This window comes from Lampetra fluviatilis, unplaced genomic scaffold, assembly GCF_964198595.1.
Source record: "Lampetra fluviatilis unplaced genomic scaffold, kcLamFluv1.1 SCAFFOLD_380, whole genome shotgun sequence".
NCBI classification, from domain to species: Eukaryota; Metazoa; Chordata; class Hyperoartia; order Petromyzontiformes; family Petromyzontidae; genus Lampetra; species Lampetra fluviatilis.
Window position 1 is genome coordinate 77,435 of NW_027621316.1, and position 15,811 is coordinate 93,245.

Genomic DNA, 15,811 nt, shown 5'->3' on the forward strand with positions numbered 1-15,811 from the left:
CTCGCCCACCCACTCACTCGCCCACCCACTCACCCACCCACTCACCCACTCACTCACCCACTGATACACCCACCCACCCACTCACCCACCCACTCACCCACCAACCCACTCACCCAATCACCCACTCACCCACTCGCCCAGTCACCCACCCACTCAATCACCCACCCACTCACTCGCCCACCCACTCACCCACCCACTCACCCAATCACCCACTCACCCACTCGCCCAGTCACCCACCCACTCACTCACCCACCCACCCACTCACCCACACGCCCAGTCACCCACTCACCCACTCACCCACTCACCCACCCACCCACTCACCCACTGATACACCCACCCACCCACTCACCCACCCACTCACCCACCCACTCACCCACCCACTCACCCACCCACTCACCCACCCACCCACTCACCCACCCACTCACTCACCCACTGATACACCCACCCACCCACTCACTCACCCACCCACTCACCCACCCACTCACCCACCCACTCACCCACTCACCCACCCACTCACCCACCCACTCACCCACCCACTCACTCGCCCACCCACTCGCCCACTCACCCACCCACTCACCCAATCACCCACCCACTCACCCAATCACCCACCCACTGATACACCCACCCACCCACTCACCCACCCACCCACCCACTCACCCACCCACTCGCCCACTCACCCACCCACTCACCCACTCACTCACCCACTCACCCACCCACTCACCCACTCACCCACTCGCCCACCCACTCACCCACTCACCCACCCACTCACCCACTCACCCACTCACCCACCCACTCACCCACTCACCCACCCACTCACCCACTCACCCACCCACTCACCCACTCACCCACTCACCCACCCACTGATACACCCACTCACCCACCCACTCACCCACTCACCCACCCACTCACCCACCCACTGATACACCCACTCACCCACCCACTCACCCACTCACCCACCCACTCACCCACCCACTCACCCACTGATACACCCACCCACTCACCCACCCACTCACCCAATCACCCACTCACCCACTCGCCCAGTCACCCACCCACTCACTCACCCACCCACCCACTCACCCACTCGCCCAGTCACCCACCCACTCACCCACTCACCCACCCACCCACTCACCCACTGATACACCCACCCACCCACTCACCCACCCACTCACCCACCCACTCACCCACCCACTCACCCACCCACTCACCCACCCACCCACTCACCCACCCACCCACTCACTCACCCACTGATACACCCACCCACCCACTCACTCACCCACCCACTCACCCACCCACTCACCCACCCACTCACCCACTCACCCACCCACTCACCCACCCACTCACTCACTCACTCACCCACCCACTCACTCGCCCACCCACTCGCCCACTCACCCACCCACTCACCCAATCACCCACCCACTGATACACCCACCCACCCACTCACCCACCCACCCACCCACTCGCCCACTCACTCGCCCACCCACTCACCCACTCACTCACCCACTCACCCACCCACTCACCCACTCACCCACTCGCCCACCCACTTACCCACTCACCCACCCACTCACCCACTCACCCACCCACTCACCCACTCACCCACCCACTCACCCACTCACCCACCCACTCACCCACCCACTGATACACTCACTCACCCACCCACTCACCCACTCACCCACCCACTCACCCACCCACTCACCCACCCACTCACCCACCCACTCACCCACCCACTCACCCACCCACTCACTCACTCACCCACTCACCCACCCACTCACCCACCCACTCACCCACCCACTCACTCACCCACCCACTCACTCACCCACCCACTCACCCACTGATACACCCACCCACCCACTCACCCACCCACTCACCCACTGATACACCCACCCACCCACTCACCCACCCACTCACCCACCCACCCACCCACTCACCCACTCACCCACTCACTCACCCACTCACCCACCCACCCACCCACTCACCCACTCACCCACCCACCCACCCACTCACTCACCCACTCACCCACCCACCCACTCACCCACCCACCCACTCACCCACTCACCCACCCACCCACCCACTCACTCACCCACTCACCCACCCACCCACCCACTCACCCACTCACCCACTCACCCACCCACTCACCCACCCACCCACTCACCCACCCACCCACCCACTCACCCACCCACCCACTCACCCACTCACCCACCCACCCACTCACTCACCCACCCACCCACTCACCCACCCACCCACTCACCCACCAACCCACTCACCCAATCACCCACTCACCCACTCGCCCAGTCACCCACCCACCCACTCACCCAATCACCCACCCACTGACCCAACCACTCATTAACCCACCCACTCACTCACCCACTGATACACCCACCCACCCACTCACCCACCCACCCACCCACTCACCCACCCACCCACCCACCCACTCACCCACCCACTCACTCACCCACCCGCCCACCCACTCACCCACCCACTCACCCACTCACCCACTCACCCACCCACTCACCCACCCACTCACCCACCCACTCACCCACCCACTCACCCACCCACTCACCCAATCACCCACCCACTGACCCAACCACTCATTAACCCACCCACTCACTCACCCACTGATACACCCACCCACCCACTCACCCACCCACTCACCCAATCACCCACTCACCCACTCGCCCAGTCACCCACCCACTCACTCGCCCACCCACTCACTCGCCCACCCACTCACCCACCCACCCACCCACTCACTCGCCCACCCACTCACCCACTCACCCACCCACCCACCCACTCACCCACCCACCCACTCACCCACCCACTCACCCACCCACTCACCCACCCACTCACCCACTCACCCACCCACTCACCCACTCACCCACCCACCCACTCACCCACCCACTCACCCACCCACTCACCCACTCACCCACCCACTCACTCGCCCACCCACTCACCCACTCACCCACCCACCCACTCACCCACTCACCCACCCACCCACTCACCCACCCACTCACCCACTCACCCACCCACCCACTCACCCACCCACTCACCCACTCACCCACCCACTCACCCACCCACCCACCCACTCACCCACCCACCCACTCACCCACCCACTCACCCACCCACCCACCCACTCACCCACCCACCCACTCACCCACCCACCGACCCACCCACTCACCCACCCACTCACTCACTCACCCACTCACCCACCCACCCACTCACCCACCCACTCACCCACTCACCCACCCGCCCACTCACCCGCCCACTCACCCGCTCACCCACCCGCCCACCCACTCGCCCACCCACTCACCCACCCACTCACTCGCCCACCCGCCCACCCACCCGCCCACTCACCCGCCCACCCACCCGCCCACTCACCCGCCCACCCACCCACCCACTCACCCGCCCACCCACTCGCCCACTCACCCGCCCACCCACCCACCCACTCACCCGCCCACTCACCCGCCCACCCACCCGCCCACTCACCCGCCCACCCACCCGCCCACCCACCCGCCCACCCACTCGCCCACTCACCCGCCCACCCACCCGCCCACCCACTCGCCCACTCACCCGCCCACCCACCCGCCCACCCACTCGCCCACTCACCCGCCCACCCACCCACCCACTCACCCACCCACTCACCCACTCACCCACTCACCCACCCACTCACCCACCCACTCACCCACCCACTCACCCACCCACTCACCCAATCACCCACCCACTGACCCAACCACTCATTAACCCACTCACTCACTCACCCAATCACCCACTCACCCACTCGCCCAGTCACCCACCCACTCACCCACCCACTCACCCACTCACTCACCCACTGATACACCCACCCACCCACTCACCCACCCACTCACCCAATCACCCACTCACCCACTCGCCCAGTCACCCACCCACTCACCCACCCACTCACCCACTCACTCACCCACTGATACACCCACCCACCCACTCACCCACCCACTCACCCAATCACCCACTCACCCACTCGCCCAGTCACCCACCCACTCACTCGCCCACCCACTCACTCGCCCACCCACTCACCCACCCACCCACCCACTCACTCGCCCACCCACTCACCCACTCACCCACCCACCCACTCACCCACCCACTCACCCACCCACTCACCCACCCACTCACCCACCCACTCACCCACCCACTCACCCACTCACCCACTCACCCACCCACCCACCCACTCACCCACCCACTCACCCACCCACTCACCCACTCACCCACCCACTCACTCGCCCACCCACTCACCCACTCACCCACCCACCCACTCACCCACTCACCCACCCACCCACTCACCCACCCACTCACCCACTCACCCACCCACCCACCCACTCACCCACCCACTCACCCACTCACCCACCCACTCACCCACCCACCCACCCACTCACCCACCCACCCACCCACCCACCCACTCACCCACCCACCCACCCACCCACTCACCCACCCACCCACCCACTCACCCACCCACCCACTCACCCACCCACTCACCCACCCACTCACCCACCCACTCACTCACTCACCCACTCACCCACCCACCCACTCACCCACCCACTCACCCACTCACCCACCCACCCACTCACCCGCCCACTCACCCGCCCACCCACCCGCCCACTCACCCGCCCACCCACCCGCCCACTCACCCGCCCACCCACCCGCCCACTCACCCGCCCACCCACTCGCCCACCCACCCGCCCACCCACTCACCCACCCACTCACCCACCCACTCACCCACCCACTCACTCACTCACCCACTCACCCACCCACCCACTCACCCACCCACTCACTCACCCACCCACCCACTCACCCACCCACTCAACCACCCACCCACCCACTCACCCACCCACCCACCCACTCACCCACCCACTCACTCACTCACCCACTCACCCACCCACCCACTCACCCACCCACCCGCTCACCCGCCCACCCGCCCACTCACCCACCCACCCACTCACCCACCCACTCACCCACCCACTCACTCACCCACCCACTCACCCACCCACCCACTCACCCACCCACTCACTCACCCACCCACCCACTCACCCACTCACCCACCCACTCACCCACTCACCCACCCACTCACCCACTCACCCACCCACTCACCCACTCACCCACCCACCCACCCACTCACCCACCCACCCACCCACTCACCCGCCCACTCACTCGCCCACTCACCCGCCCACCCAGTCGCCCACCCACTCGCCCACCCACCCGCCCACTCACCCCGCCCACCCACCCGCTCACCCACCCGCCCACTCACCCGCCCACTCACCCGCCCACTCACCCACCCACCCGCCCACTCACCCACCCACCCACCCACTCACCCGCCCACCCACCCGCTCACCCGCCCGCCCACCCGCTCACCCACCCGCCCACCCACTCACCCAGCCACCCACCCACTCACCCACCCACCCACTCACCCACTCACCCACCCACCCACTCACTCACCCACCCACCCACCCACTCACCCACCCACCCACCCACCCACTCACCCACTCACCCACCCACCCACTCACCCACTCACCCACCCACCCACTCGCCCACCCACCCACCCACTCACTCACCCACCCACCCACTCACTCACCCACCCACCCACCCACTCACCCACTCACCCACTCACCCACCCACCCACTCACCCACTCACTCACCCACCCACTCACCCACCCACTCACTCACTCACTCACCCACTCACCCACTCACCCACCCACTCACCCACCCACTCACTCACTCACCCACTCACCCACCCACCCACTCACCCACTCACCCACCCACCCACCCACTCACCCACCCACTCACCCACCCACTCACTCACTCACCCACTCACCCACCCACCCACTCACCCACTCACTCACCCACCCACCCACTCACCCACCCACTCACCCACTCACCCACCCACCCACCCACTCACCCACCCACCCACCCACTCACTCACTCACCCACTCACCCACCCACCCACCCACTCACCCACCCACCCACCCACCCGCTCACCCACCCACCCACTCACCCGCCCACTCACCCACCCACTCACTCGCCCACCCACCCACCCACTCACTCACCCACCCACCCACCCACTCACTCACCCACCCACCCACCCACCCACTCACCCACTCACCCACCCACTCACCCACCCACTCACCCACCCACTCACCCACCCACTCACTCACTCACCCACTCACCCACCCACCCACTCACCCACCCACTCACTCACCCACCCACCCACTCACCCACCCACTCACCCACTCACCCACCCACCCACCCACTCACCCACCCACCCACCCACCCACCCACTCACTCACTCACCCACTCACCCACCCACCCACCCACTCACCCACCCACCCACTCACCCACCCACCCACTCACCCGCCCACTCGCCCACCCACTCACTCGCCCACCCACCCACCCACTCACTCACCCACCCACCCACCCACTCACTCACCCACCCACCCACCCACTCACTCACCCACCCACCCACTCGCTCACCCACCCACCCACCCACTCACTCACTCACCCACCCACCCACTCACTCGCCCACCCACCCACCCACCCACTCACTCACCCACCCACCCACCCACTCACTCACCCACCCACCCACTCACTCACCCACCCACCCACTCACTCACCCACCCACCCACCCACTCACCCACTCACCCACCTACTCACCCACCCACTCACCCACTCACCCACTCACCCACCCACCCACTCACCCACTCACTCACCCACCCACTCACCCACCCACTCACTCACTCACCCACTCACCCACCCACTCACCCACCCACTCACTCACTCACCCACTCACCCACCCACTCACCCACTCACCCACCCACCCACCCACCCACTCACCCACCCACTCACCCACCCACTCACCCACCCACTCACCCACTCACCCACCCACCCACTCACCCACCCACTCACTCACCCACCCACCCACTCACCCACCCACTCACCCACTCACCCACCCACCCACCCACTCACCCACCCACCCACCCACTCACTCACTCACCCACTCACCCACCCACCCACCCACTCACCCACCCACCCACCCACCCGCTCACCCACCCACCCACTCACCCGCCCACTCACCCACCCACTCACTCGCCCACCCACCCACTCACTCACCCACCCACCCACCCACTCACTCACCCACCCACCCACCCACTCACCCACTCACCCACTCACCCACCCACTCACCCACCCACTCACCCACCCACTCACTCACTCACCCACTCACCCACCCACCCACTCACCCACCCACTCACTCACCCACCCACCCACTCACCCACCCACTCACCCACTCACCCACCCACCCACTCACCCGCCCACTCACCCACCCACTCACTCGCCCACCCACCCACCCACTCACTCGCCCACCCACCCACCCACTCACTCGCCCACCCACCCACCCACTCACTCACCCACCCACTCACCCACTCGCCCACTCACCCACTCACCCACCCACCCACTCACTCACCCGGCTCCTCCTGCGATCCACTCCACGAATCCGCCGCTCCCCCCGCCCCTCCCCCAGCCCCTCCCCCTGCCCCGGCCCCTCCCCCAGCCCCTCCCCCTTCCCCAGCCCCCACCTTCTTCTTTCTCTTAGCCCCGCCCCCTCCAGCCCCCGCCGTCACCGCGAACCCGATGAGCCCGGGGTCACCCGCAAAACCCGGGTCGAAATTCCGCCCCAGATCCGGATCCCAGAACTCCAGCTCCGTCCTGGGATCCACCTTGGGCATTTCTCCTCGGTAGTGCTGCTGCTGCTGTTGTTGTTGTTGTTGCTGCTGTTGTTGTTGTTGTTGGTGGTGGCCGTGGTGGTGGTGGTGGGGGGCTCCGTCGGCAAACTCCGGCTTCGGATCCAGGTCACGAAACATCAACTCCGGGTCTTTCATCTGCTGCAGCTCCTCCAGATCCAGGTGAGTCATCAGTTGGGATCCGGACTCCGGGATTTCCACCTTGAAGCCGTGCAGGGACACCGGCTGATGCAGCTCGGCTCTGATTGGCTGTTGCTGGGGCTGGAGCTCGGCGTGGTGGCCTCTGATTGGCTGTTGCTGCTGCTGTTGCTGGGGCTGGAGTTCGGTGTGGTGGCCTCTGATTGGCTGTTGCTGCTGTTGCTGGGGCTGGAGTTCGGCGTGGTGGCCTCTGATTGGCTGTTGCTGGGGCTGGAGCTCGGTGTGGTGGCCTCTGATTGGCTGTTGCTGGGGCTGGAGTTCGGTGTGGTGGCCTCTGATTGGCTGTTGCTGCTGTTGCTGGGGCTGGAGCTCGGCGTGGTGGCCTCTGATTGGCTGTTGTTGCTGGGGCTGGAGCTCGGTGTGGTGGCCTCTGATTGGCTGTTGCTGCTGTGGCTGGAGCTCGGCGTGGTGGCCTCTGATTGGCTGTTGCTGGGGCTGGAGTTCGGCGTGATGTCCTCTGATTGGCTGCTGCTGTTGCTGGGGATGGAGCTCGGTGTGGTGGCCTCTGATTGGCTGCTGCTGTTGCTGGGGCTGGAGCTCGGTGTGGTGGCCTCTGATTGGCTGTTGCTGCTGTTGCTGGAGCTCGGTGTGATGTCCTCTGATTGGCTGTTGCTGCTGCTGTATCTCGGCATGGTGGCCTCTGATTGGCTGTTGCTGCATCTCAACGTGGTGGGTCCCGGTGGCTCCGATTGGCTGCTGCTGCATATCGGCGTGGTGGGCAGAGGCTGCTCTGATTGGCTGTTGCTGTTGCTGGTGGTAGGGGTGGATCGAGGCGAGCGTCCCGATTGGCTGCTGCTGCTGCTGCTGGATCGAGGCGAGCGTCGCGATTGGCTGTTGCTGCTGTGGGTGGATCAAGGCGAGCGTTGCGATTGGCTGTTGCTGCTGTTGCTGGGGCTGGAGCTCGGTGTAGTGGGCTCTGATTGGCTGCTGCTGCTGTGGGTGCATCGAAGCGAGCGTCGTGATTGGCTGTTGCTGCTGCGGGTGGATCAAGGCGAGCGTCGCGATTGGCTGCTGCAGGTGGTGGTGGTGGGAGGGGAGCGACGCGATTGGCTGTTGGCCTCCCTGGTGGAGGTTGGGCTGTGGGTAGGGGGCGTGGCCATGTGGAGGGGGGAGAGAGGGGGGGTGAGAGGGGGGGGTGGGAGAGGGGGGGGTGAGATTATCATTATACATTGATGATGGTGGTGATGGGGGTGGTGATGGTGGTGGTGATGGGGGTGGTGGTGGTGATGGGGGTGGTGATGGGGGTGGTGGGGGTGATGGTGGTGGTGGTGGTGATGGTGGTGATGGTGGTGATGGTGGTGGGGGTGGTGATGATGGTGGTGGTGATGGTGATGGTGGTGGTGATGGTGGGGGGGAGGGCGGAATGTTGTATATGACGTCTCCTGGCCAAACCCCCATTTGGCGGAGCCAGGAGATTGAATCTTCACCCTCGGGGCTCCTCCAGAAACAACGAAAAGCCACTACGGGTGGCCACATGGAATGTTCGAACGCTCACTGCGGAGGAGAGGCTGCCACTCCTCTGTCGGGAGCTGGACCGGTACCATCTGGATCTCTGTGGCATTCAGGAGGTCCGGTGGACTGGTCATTGTGTGAGTGTGCTCAGAGGAGAGGCTGCCACTCCTCTGTCGGGAGCTGGACCGGTACCGCCTGGATCTCTGTGGCATTCAGGAGGTCCGGTGGACTGGTCATTGTGTGAGTGTGCTCAGAGGAGAGGCTGCCACTCCTCTGTCGGGAGCTGGACCGGTACCATCTGGATCTCTGTGGCATTCAGGAGGTCCGGTGTACTGGTCATTGTGTGAGTGTGCTCAGAGGAGAGGCTGCCACTCCACTGTCGGGAGCTGGACCGGTACCGTCTGGATCTATGCGGCATTCAGGAGGTCCGGTGGACCGGCTCTGGCTCCTGCCACCATGAGGGGTGGACAGTCCTCCACTCGGGGCAGGAGACTGCCAAACAAACAGGGAGTGGCTCTTCTTCTGAACTAAAGAATGAAGGGGGCGTGGGAGCGTGGCGGTGAGGTGTGGGAAGCTGTAAGCCCCAGGCTACTTTGGGCTCGCCTTCCCATCAACCGGAGGCAAGGAGTGGTGGTCGTGGTTACTTATGCCCCCACCGAAGACGAACATCCGTGGAGGGATGCAGGCAAAGCCGATGAGTCGGATGCCTTCGATGACCTCCTGTCACAGGTGCTGGCTAAAGTGGCCACTCGGGACAGAGTCATCTTGTTGGGTGACTTCAATGCCCGAGTTGGTCATGATGCTGGCACCTGGTCTGGAGTGATTGCAAGGCATGGGCCAGATCAGCTCAATAACAACGGTAGGAGGCTGCTAGATTTTTGTGCAGCCCATGGGCTTGTAACCAACCATGCCGTGCTGACATCGGCACTACCTGATGATGGTGGTGATGGTAGTGATGGTGGTGGTGATGGTGGTGATGGTGGTGGTGGTGATGGTGAGTAAGTGGGTGGGTGAGTGAGTAAGTGGGTGGGTGAGTGAGTGGGTGAGAGAGTGAGTGGGTGGGTGAGTGAGTGGGTGGGTGAGTGAGTGAGTGGGTGAGTGGGTGAGTGAGTGGGTGAGTGGGTGAGTGGGTGGGTGAGTGAGTGGGTGAGTGGGTGAGTGGGTGAGTGGGTGAGTGAGTGGGTGAGTGGGTGGGTGAGTGGGTGAGTGGGTGGGTGAGTGGGTGAGTGGGTGGGAGAGTGAATGAGTGGGTGACTGAGTAAGTGGATGAGTGATGATGATGATGGTGATGATGGTGATGATGTTGTTGATGATGTTGGTGGTGATGATGGTGGTGGTGGTGGTGATGTTGGTGGTGGTGGTGATGTTGGTGGTGATGGTGATGTTGGTGGTGGTGGTGATGATGTTGATGATGTTGATGGTGATGATGGTGATGATGTTGTTGATGTTCGTGGTGATGATGGTGGTGGTGATGGTGATGTTGGTGATGATGTTGTTGATGGTGATGATGTTGTTGATGTTGGTGGTGATGATGGTGGTGATGGTGATGATGTTGATGATGTTGATGATGTTGATGGTGATGATGGTGATGATGTTGTTGATGTTGGTGGTGATGATGGTGGTGGTGATGGTGATGGTGATGTTGGTGGTGATGGTGATGTTGGTGATGATGTTGATGATAGTGGTGGTGATGATGGTGGTGGTGGTGATGATGGTGGTGATGATGATGGTGGTAGTGATGGTGATGATGGTGGTGGTGGTGGTGGTGATGGTGATGGTGGTAGTGATGGTGGTGATGATGATGGTGGTAGTGATGGTGATGGTGGTGATGGTGGTGGTGGTGGTGGTGGTGATGGTGATGGTGGTAGTGATGGTGGTGATGATGATGTTGATGTTGGTGATGTTGGTGATGTTGGTGATGTTGATGATGTTGGTGGTGGTGATGTTAATGATGATGTTGATGATGTTGGTGGTGATGTTAATGATGATGTTGATGATGTTGATGTTGATGATGTTGATGATGTTGGTGGTGATGTTAATGATGATGTTGATGATGTTGATGTTGATGATGTTGATGATGTTGGTGGTGATGTTAATGATGATGTTGATGATGTTGATGTTGATGATGTTGATGATGTTGGTGGTGATGTTAATGATGATGTTGATGATGTTGATGTTGATGATGTTGATGATGTTGGTGGTGATGTTAATGATGATGTTGATGATGTTGATGATGTTGATGATGTTGATGATGTTGGTGGTGATGTTAATGATGATGTTGATGATGTTGATGTTGATGATGATGATGTTGGTGATGGTGATGTTCTCACCTCGCGCTGTGAGGATGTTGTCAGGCACGAGATGATGTTGATGCTGCGGCCAATGTCAGCCATCAGATTCTCAACTCTACATCATCATCAGCAGCAGCAGCAGCAGCATCATCAGCAGTAGTAGCATCATCATCAGTAGTAGCAGTATCATCATCAGCAGCATCATCATCATCAGCAGCAGCATCATCATCATCATCAGCATCATCATCAGCAGCAGCAGCAGCATCATCAGCAGTAGTAGCATCATCATCAGTAGTAGCAGTATCATCATCAGCAGCATCATCATCATCAGCAGCAGCATCATCATCATCATCAGCATCATCATCAGCAGCAGCAGCATCATCATCAGCAGTATCATCATCATCAGCATCATCATCAGTAGTAGCAGTATCATCATCAGTAGTATCATCATCAGCAGCATCATCAGCAGCAGCATCATCATCATCAGCAGCATCATCATCATCAGCAGCAGCAGCATCATCATCAGCAGCAGCAGCAGCATCATCATCAGTAGTATCATCATCAGCAGCATCATCATCAGTAGTAGCAGTATCATCATCAGCAGCATCATCATCATCAGCATCATCAGCATCATCATCATCATCATCAGCAGCAGCAGCAGCAGCAGCATCATCATCAGCAGCAGCATCATCATCATCATCATCAGCAGCAGCAGCAGCAGCATCATCATCAGCAGCAGCAGCATCATCATCAGCAGCATCATCATCATCAGCAGCATCATCATCAGCAGCATCATCATCATCAGCAGCATCATCATCAGCAGCAGCAGCATCATCATCATCAGCAGCATCATCATCATCATCAGTAGTATCATCAGCAGCAGCAGCATCATCATCATCAGCAGCATCATCATCAGCAGCAGCAGCATCATCAGCAGCAGCATCATCATCATCAGCATCATCATCATCATCAGCATCATCATCAGCAGCAGCATCATCATCAGCAGCAGCATCATCATCAGCATCATCATCATCAGCATCATCATCATCATCAGCATCATCATCATCATCAGCATCATCATCATCAGCAGTAGCATCATCATCATCATCAGCATCATCATCATCATCAGCAGTAGCATCATCATCATCATCAGCATCATCATCAGCAGCAGCATCATCATCATCAGCATCATCATCATCATCAGCAGCAGCAGCAGCAGCAGCAGCATCACCACCATCACCACCATCACCACCATCACCACCACCATCACCACCACCATCACCACCACCACCACCATCATCACCACCATCACCACCATCACCATCAACACCATCACCACCATCACAACCATCGTCACCACCATCAACAACATCACAACCATCATCACCACCACCATCACCACCACCATCACCACCATCACAACCATCACCACCACCATCACCACAATCACCACCACCACCATCACCACCATCACCACCATCACCACCATCACCACCACCACCATCACCACAATCACCACCATCACCATCACCACAATCACCACCATCACCACTACCACCATCACCACCATCACCACCATCACCACCACCATCACCACCACCATCACCACCACCATCACCATCATCACCACCACCATCAACACCATCACCACCATCACAACCATCATCACCACCATCACAACCATCATCACCACCATCACCACCATCACCACCACCACCATCACCACCATCACCACCATCACCACCACCATCACCACCACCATCACCACAATCACCACCATCACCACTACCACCATCACCACCATCACCACCATCACCACCACCATCACCACCACCATCACCACCACCATCACCATCATCACCACCACCATCAACACCATCACCACCATCACAACCATCATCACCACCATCACCACCATCACCACCATCACCACCACCACCATCACCACCATCACCACCATCACCACCACCATCACCACCACCATCACCACAATCACCACCATCACCACTACCACCATCACCACCATCACCACCATCACCACCACCATCACCACCACCATCACCACCACCATCACCATCATCACCACCACCATCAACACCATCACCACCATCACCACCACCACCATCACCATCACCACCATCATCACCACCACAACCATCACCACCATCACCACCATCACCACCACCATCACCACCACCACCATCACCACCATCACCATCACCACCACCACCATCACCACCATCACCACCATCACCACCACCACCATCACCACCATCACCACCACCATCACCACCACCATCACCACAATCACCACCATCACCACCATCACCACCACCATCACCACCACCATCACCACAATCACCACCATCACCACCATCACCACCATCACCACCATCACCACCACCATCACCACCATCACCACCATCACCACCACCATCACCACCACCATCACCACAATCACCACCATCACCACTACCACCATCACCACCATCACCACCATCACCACCACCATCACCACCACCACCACCACCATCACCATCATCACCACCACCATCAACAACATCACAACCATCATCACCACCACCACCACCATCACCACCATCACAACCATCATCACCACCACCACCATCACCACCACCATCACCACCACCATCACCACCACCACCATCACCACCATCACCACCACCATCACCACCATCACCACCATCACCACCACCATCACCACCACCACCATCACCACCATCACCACCACCACCATCACCACCACCATCACCACCATCACCACCACCATCACCACCACCATCACCACCACCATCACCACCACCATCACCATCATCACCACCACCATCAACACCATCACCACCATCACCACCATCACAACCATCACCACCACCATCACCACCATCACCACCATCACCACCACCATCACCACAATCACCACCACCACCACCATCACCATCACCACCATCACCACCATCACCACCACCATCACCACCATCACCACCATCACCATCACCACCATCACCACCATCACCACCACCATCACCACCACCATCACCACAATCACCACCATCACCACTACCACCATCACCACCATCACCACCATCACCACCACCATCACCACCACCACCACCACCATCACCATCATCACCACCACCATCAACAACATCACAACCATCATCACCACCACCACCACCATCACCACCATCACAACCATCATCACCACCACCACCATCACCACCACCATCACCACCACCATCACCACCACCACCATCACCACCATCACCACCACCATCACCACCATCACCACCATCACCACCACCATCACCACCACCACCATCACCACCATCACCACCACCACCATCACCACCACCATCACCACCATCACCACCATCACCACCACCACCATCACCACCACCATCACCATCATCACCACCACCATCATCAACACCATCACCACCATCACCACCATCACAACCATCACCACCACCATCACCACCATCACCACCATCACCACCACCATCACCACAATCACCACCACCACCACCATCACCATCACCACCATCACCACCATCACCACCACCATCACCACCATCATCACCATCATCACCACCACCATCAACACCATCACAACCATCATCACCACCATCACCACCATCACCACCACCATCACCACCACCATCACCACCACCATCACCACAATCACCACCATCACCACTACCACCATCACCACCATCACCACCACCATCACCACCACCACCATCATCACCACTACCATCACCACCACCATCACCACCACCACCATCACCACCATCACCACCACCATCACCACCACCATCACCACCACCATCACCACAATCACCACCATCACCACTACCACCATCACCACCATCACCACCATCACCACCACCATCACCACCACCATCACCACCACCATCACCATCATCACCACCACCATCAACACCATCACCACCATCACAACCATCACCACCACCATCACCACCATCACCACCATCACCACCACCATCACCACAATCACCACCACCACCACCATCACCATCACCACCATCACCACCATCACCACCACCATCACCACCATCATCACCATCATCACCACCA

The 15,811-nt window shown here is 60.3% G+C and overlaps 1 long non-coding RNA gene across 1 annotated transcript in view; it reads right to left on the minus strand.

Annotated features, from left to right (window-relative positions):
- Positions 1-7,521, minus strand: part of LOC144955073 (uncharacterized) — a 55,197-nt gene extending 47,676 nt beyond the window's left edge. Inside the window, exon 1 of the long non-coding RNA XR_013641490.1 lies at positions 7,475-7,521. This is a non-coding gene — a long non-coding RNA (uncharacterized LOC144955073). The remainder of the gene's footprint in view (positions 1-7,474) is intronic.
- Between the last annotated feature and the right edge of the window lie 8,290 nt (positions 7,522-15,811).